The 6,233-nt window shown below is 45.8% G+C and overlaps 1 long non-coding RNA gene across 1 annotated transcript; it reads left to right on the top strand.

The window, feature by feature from the left end:
• Positions 1–2,225: 2,225 nt before the first annotated feature.
• Positions 2,226–5,886, top strand: LOC125926738 (uncharacterized). Its single transcript, XR_007459150.1, has 2 exons — positions 2,226–2,799; positions 3,693–5,886. It is a non-coding gene; the product is annotated as an uncharacterized LOC125926738 (long non-coding RNA).
• Positions 5,887–6,233: the final 347 nt, after the last annotated feature.

The raw sequence follows: 6,233 nt of genomic DNA, 5'->3' as shown, positions 1-6,233 counted from the left end.
ACATTATGATTTCACTCTTACGTGGAATTTAAGAAACAAAACAAATGAGCAGAAGGCAGAAAATGAGAGAGAGGCAAACAAGAAGCAGACTCAACTACAGAGAACAAACTGATGGTTACCAGAGGGGAGGTGGGTAGAAGGCTGGGTTAAACAGGTGATGGGGATTAAGGCATGCACTTGTGTCCAGCACTACGTGATGTATGGAAGTGTTGAATCACTATATTGTACACCTGAAACTAATATTACACTGTATGCTAACTAACTGGAATTTAAATTAAAACTTTAAAATAAAAAACTAATTTTGGCAATACCAGTCAGAAGTACAAACCCCCTCCCCATGTACCTATAACATAAATACACAACTGTACATAAATATACAAACAGCTCAAACAGATCTTACAGCTTTCATTTTAAAATTGTAGCCATAAGACAGGTATGATAATGTAAAAGTTTATAAAAGGACACTAGTTTATAAAAGGGCAGTTGGATCGAAATTGTGTTTTTGGAAGATGGAATAAGTTCCCCCTGCTCAGATAGCTTTTTATTAATGTTTGTGGAAGAGACTTTTTAAGACTTTTCACAGAACTAGTTTTCAAAATAGCCTTTTTTTTTTTCCTCCCCCGATAAGAAGTCCCTTGGTTCCTGGAAAAGACTACGTAAAATACGTATATCTCAACAGGCACAGAAAAAATGCAAGTTCCGTCAAAAATGACTCTTGTTTCCCAAGTCCAGATCTTTTACAAAATCTGCAAGCCTTTCTAATGATTAGAAGAGATCTGGGGACTGGAAAAATGGATAAGTGGACTTTGAACTGTTTCCAGAACCACATTTCTGGGCTTATATTCGATTTGTAAGATAAGCATAATTGCCTTTAATTTCTCAAAGAACTGGGCTGCAACCAGAATGATATGGAGACTGTCCCACCCATCCAACTACATTATCCTCAATTTGCTTCTTTACATCAGGGAGACCTTCAACTAAGATGGAAATCAGGAGATTCCTATGTTTAGATTCAGAGCCGTGTGTCTTTGGAATGCTTTAGTAAATCCTTAGACAAGGGTGCAAGATGTTTTTCTTCTTTCTGGGTCCATAGTATCCTTTAGCTTAGGGGTAAGGCCTAAAACAAATTTCTTTTCAGGCTCTAAATAAATATCAGCTTCCACTTTGGCCAACGACTGTCCACAGAACTACTTTAAAAAGAAGGAAAGTGAGAAAAAAAAATCCTTTTGCATACCTTGACAAATTTCAGCCTTGGACAAGCAATAAATTTTCCCATCATGAAGGAACAACCCCATAGGGACCACAGGCACAGATACTATGCTCCAAGACCCACAGCCACCCCCAGAGATAACCTAAAGACCATTCCCCTAAGAATTGGCAACAGTGGGTAGGATCCCAGCCACAAATGGAGAGCATCCCACATTTCTGTACAGCTATATTATCAGGGTCCCCAACCTGTTGCCAAGCCATGTTCTCAGGACCCAAAATGAGACAAACAAGAAGACAATAGCTGTCCCTGGAGGGAAGGGTTTGACAACCAATGAGTATACAAAAGCGCGTTCACCAGTCACAATGCAAAGACCTCACTCTGTTTAACAAATGTTTTTTGCCTGCCCATCTGAATTTAGAAGGGTAGGGACAACATGAAACTTTACCTTTTTCTCTCAGCCAGGCCCCACAGACAGAGATGGAAACGGCAAAGCTAATTTTGGTTAAGAATTCTTACCTTTCACAGGCTTCTGCCAGTTTCCTCAGGATCCCATCCGCAGGCCCTGGAGTGTGTGGCGTGTCCCAGAGGGTCACACTCTGGCCACCTGAAACTTTTAGAGGAGGAAAAACAGTTTTCCCCCTACCCCTATGATGAGTGCTTAGCTCTAGGGCACCTCCTGAATGGATGAACTTTATGTCGAAGTTCTCCACTGCAGCCACAGTAATTCAAGATTACCTTTGGTAAGGCTAACCTGCTTGCTCAGGCTTAAAACAACATTTCATCCACCTGAGGCCACACACTGCCCCCCCCCCCCCCCCGCTCCGCCCCCACCCGGTTCGGTTTCTAAGCCGGACCAAGTCCGCCTCTCCTGGTCCGCCCCCACCCGGCCCGGTTTCTAAGTGGGACCTGATCCGCCCTCACCCGGTTCAGTTTCTAAGCGGGACCAAGTCCGCCTCCGCCCCGTCTGCCCCCACCCGGTCAGGTTTCTAAGCAGGACCCGGCCCGGTTTCTAAGTGGGACCCGATTTGCCCCCACCCTGTCCGCTTTCTAAGCGGGACCGAGTCCTCCTCCGCCCGGTCCGCCCCCACCCGGTCCCGTTTCTAAGCAGGACCCAGTTTCTAAGCGGGACCCAGTCCATGGGCACCCGGTCCGGTTTCGAAGCGGGCCCCTCTACGGACCCCACGCGGTCCGGTTTCCAAGCGGGACCCAGTCCGCGCACACCCGGTCCCGTTTCTAAGTGGGACCCGGTTCAGCCCCAGAGCCTTCCGGTTTCTAAGACGGAAGTAGGCCCCTCCGACCTGGTCCTCGTGCTAAGCGTGGCCCAGTCTCCTCACAGCCAGCCACCCAGGGTTCTATGTTGGACCCAGCCGGCCCCTAGTCTTAGTTTCTAAGTCATACCCAGGCCCACCCTGCGCCTCGTCCAGTTTCTAAATTGGGCCCAATCTGACTCAGCCGGTGTCTGGACTCAGTCCGGAGAGAGAAATGCTCGGGTCAAATCTGAAACACCTTGAGAGCTGAGAGCTAGCATCCAACAGGGACGTACAGCCTCCAGAGGCAGCGGGAAAGCAGAAGCTCAGGGGGCTCAGCAGGTAGGTCCTGGTGGCTCCTTGCCCCTGCGGGCTCCTGGGGGTCTCTTTTTGTTTCCTCTTCTGACCAGAGCTGGTAAAAGATCGACTGAGGCATGGTAGAACTTTTAAGAGCGTATGTGAACAAAACTCGATTCAAATCGGGCAGCATCCAGTGTAACAGATTGAAAGGAGCTCCGAGGAGCTGTACAAAATAAAAGGAAGAAGGGAGTTGAGAACTCGAGAATTATGCTAGACCACAGAGCAGCGCGGTTATTGCAAGGTCACTTTCCTTTAGGGGATGGCACGGGTTTGTCAGGCAGATTACCTAACTAGGATTGATCAGGTGATTCCTGATTGACGGGTCTAAGACTCCATTTGTGGGTGAGCCATAACTGTAATTAAGTTAAATCTTCACTGGGGGAGTGGGACTTGGTGTAAGCAATTCGATTTTGGACCTGTTGTCTTAACCGCAGTTTGCCACGAAGTCCTAAAATACTACATGTTTTCCTTCCATGTGCTGGTGATCCCATTGTCATTATCATAAACTGTGCACCTATTTCAGTCCTCTCCAGACTGCTGTGTCCCCAGTGGAAGAATCTGTTCCACCTTTATGAACTCCTCTGCCTAGCATCCAACCTGGCTTATCGTGTTAATGTCACTTAGTTCCGTTTTTCTGTCTTATGAAGTGGAGTACATATAATGTGTATCCACACAGACACATACAAAAACATACAAGTAGATTAGCAATATAAATAATTTTTCTGAAGCCTTCCTGTCTTGTTAGCTCTAAACTCTGAGAACCTACACAAACAATGTTTCTGTCTTCTCACGAGGAAGAGGAGTGTAGAAAAAGAAACTTTGGAGAAAGCAGACCTGCTTACCTTTTTTATGCCTGTTTGCTCTCCCACCTCCAGATCCTGACAGTTCTGCTCGTGTGGGCTGTGTGATGCACCCATTGGAGGGTGTGGGGTACACCAGCATGGACCATGAGGTTCTCTGCCTCTCTTTTTCTGGTTAGACTTCAGAGGCTGATGCTCCACTTCGGAAACTAGATTTGGGTGTGAGCCACTGTGCCTTCTACCTGACAGTGGAGAGGATTCCAAGTGACAAGGCTTAAAGCACCTTGGAGAGTACCCCACTGACAGTGTTGGACGGACTGTTCCATGTGGTGAAGAAGGAACCATGGAGGGGGGAGGGAATGAGCAGCTGTTAAGAATGATTAAACTTGGGGTGCCTGCGTGGCTCGGTCGGTTGAGCATCCAACTTTGGCTCAGGTCGTGATCTCCCAAATCATGAGTTTGAGCCCCACAACGGGCTTTCTGCTGTCAGCGAAGAGCCCGCTTCTGATTCTGTGTCTCCTTCTCTCTGTCCTTGCCCTGCTCATTCTCTCTCTCTCTCTCTCTCTCTCTCTCTCTCTCAAAAATAAGTAAACATTTAAAAAAAAGAATGATTAAACTCATCAGGTCACTGCTGATTTTAGGTCAGCCTAAAATACTTCAAAGCTTATTGGTGTTCTGGGTATAGAGTCCAAAATCCTTGCCATGGCTCTCACGATCACCCACGGTGTAACTGCCTGCTTCTTCAGCCACACGTGAGATGCCTCTCCTTCCTTCCCATTGCCCCAGCCACACTGGCCTTGGTATTTCCTCAGATGTGATTGGCTCTCTTGCCAGAGCAGCTTTATGTAAATGGTTCCTTCCTCGCAGATCAGTTTTCTTCTCCAGCCTACAGGCAGCCCACTACAACATGTTCTTCTCTGACCCCTCAAACTCGGTTAGTGCCCCCAGTTTTACAACCTCTGGCACCCTTTACTTGCCCTTTCTCAAAACTCATCATCTTTCAACAGCTTGTCCACGGTGTCTTCTTCACTAGACCACGAGCTCCGTGAGGGTAAACACCAAGCCTGTCTCATCCATCCCAGGATCTGCCATGGCGGTCCCCTTGCCAGGTGGACACCAGACTCAAGAAATAGCTGTTCAGTGAATGCATGTCTCAAAGCTTTTAAGTTTTAAGGATAATTCTCCGAGCCAACTGCGTGATGATACTGGAAACATAAGAACTGAACGGGCTCTTCCTGCTCTGTGTCTCCCAAATCCAGCTGGGAAGCAGGAGGTTTGAAGGACAAGCATTATAGATGGGGACTCTGGGTGAAGAACCTCAGCCAGGGAGCCAGGCCAGGACTGTCATTGTGAAATAGGAACATTTTCATGGGAGGTGACCCTTTGCTGGAACCCCTCAATTCCAATGTGGTCGATAGCTTTGGATTGTTATGCAATGTGACTAATTCACCTGTGGAAAAAATTTAGCTCTAACAGTAGTGCTATTTTTTGTTTTTCATTAAAATCCTGATATCCTGACTAATCAACTGGACTGTGTCCAGACTGTACCATTTCTCTAACATTAAAAAATAACCTGTAACCACACCAGCAAAGCCACCCCTTAACAAATAAAGGACCAATGGGAACCGAAGGAATCTAGAGCCCCCTCACCACACACACACACACACACAAAAAATGACTAAGGAAATAATGTGGCCTGAATTGTTGTTTAATGTAATCGAATTAGACCTCCATATCTGAATAGGCTTGGCCTTCTGAGTGTGTGTCATTTGGTCCATCTCTCTAAATCACTCACTTGAGTGCCTACTGTCTAGAACCCTAGGGGCTGGTAATCAAAGTGAAGTAACTGTTTCTATCCAGAGATCTTATTGTCCATTTGGAGAGACAGAATGGAAAAGAGTAAGTGAACCAAAGTGCTAGAGGAATGACAATATATAACTTTCAAATTCCAAGCAATGCATCCAGCGGTCATAGAGAGGCATACCCTGAGGAATCGGGAACAACCCCAAGAGCACCAGTCCTACATTTTCTGCACCTCTGGCATTTACTATTGGCTCATGGGTTCTCAGTTTTTCACATGACCTCATGTTTCAATGCTGTGTAGGACTGTCTTCTCCAAATTAGCACACATAAATGCCAAAGAGTCAAAACTCTACTAATTATCCCAAACTTTGTGACTGCTTTTTGGTACTACTTTACCTAGAAACTCCATATTCGTGTTCTCAGAGTTCTTAAATTATTAAACACTGTTTAAAGATGGTTTGCATGACACCATTTCATGTCGATTCTCTGCTCAAAGACTATAATCGTTGTGCCTGTGTTTCAGTGACTCTATACTTACAATTTCAACTTGGCCCTCTGTTACAAGAGACTTTTAGATTTCACCTATCTAAAATTAAATTCCAGTTGTATTACTGATAATGATTTTTTTAATGGTAAACTTATGAAGCATTCACTTATTTGTATAAGCCTATCCATATGTCCAAAATGACTGGGGAACGGACAGGCATATGGTTGAGTCATAGGATAGTGTGGGATCTACTGGAAAGAAATGCTGTCTTTTTTTGGCTCAGCAAGAGCCTGAGAAGATGTAGGCCTACCCTTTGCTGTCAGCAG

Source organism: Panthera uncia, chromosome E1 (assembly GCF_023721935.1).
Source record: "Panthera uncia isolate 11264 chromosome E1, Puncia_PCG_1.0, whole genome shotgun sequence".
In the NCBI taxonomy this organism is placed as follows: domain Eukaryota; kingdom Metazoa; phylum Chordata; class Mammalia; order Carnivora; family Felidae; genus Panthera; species Panthera uncia.
The sequence above is the reverse complement of the archived record's forward strand: the minus strand, read 5'-3'. Positions and strand labels throughout refer to the sequence as shown.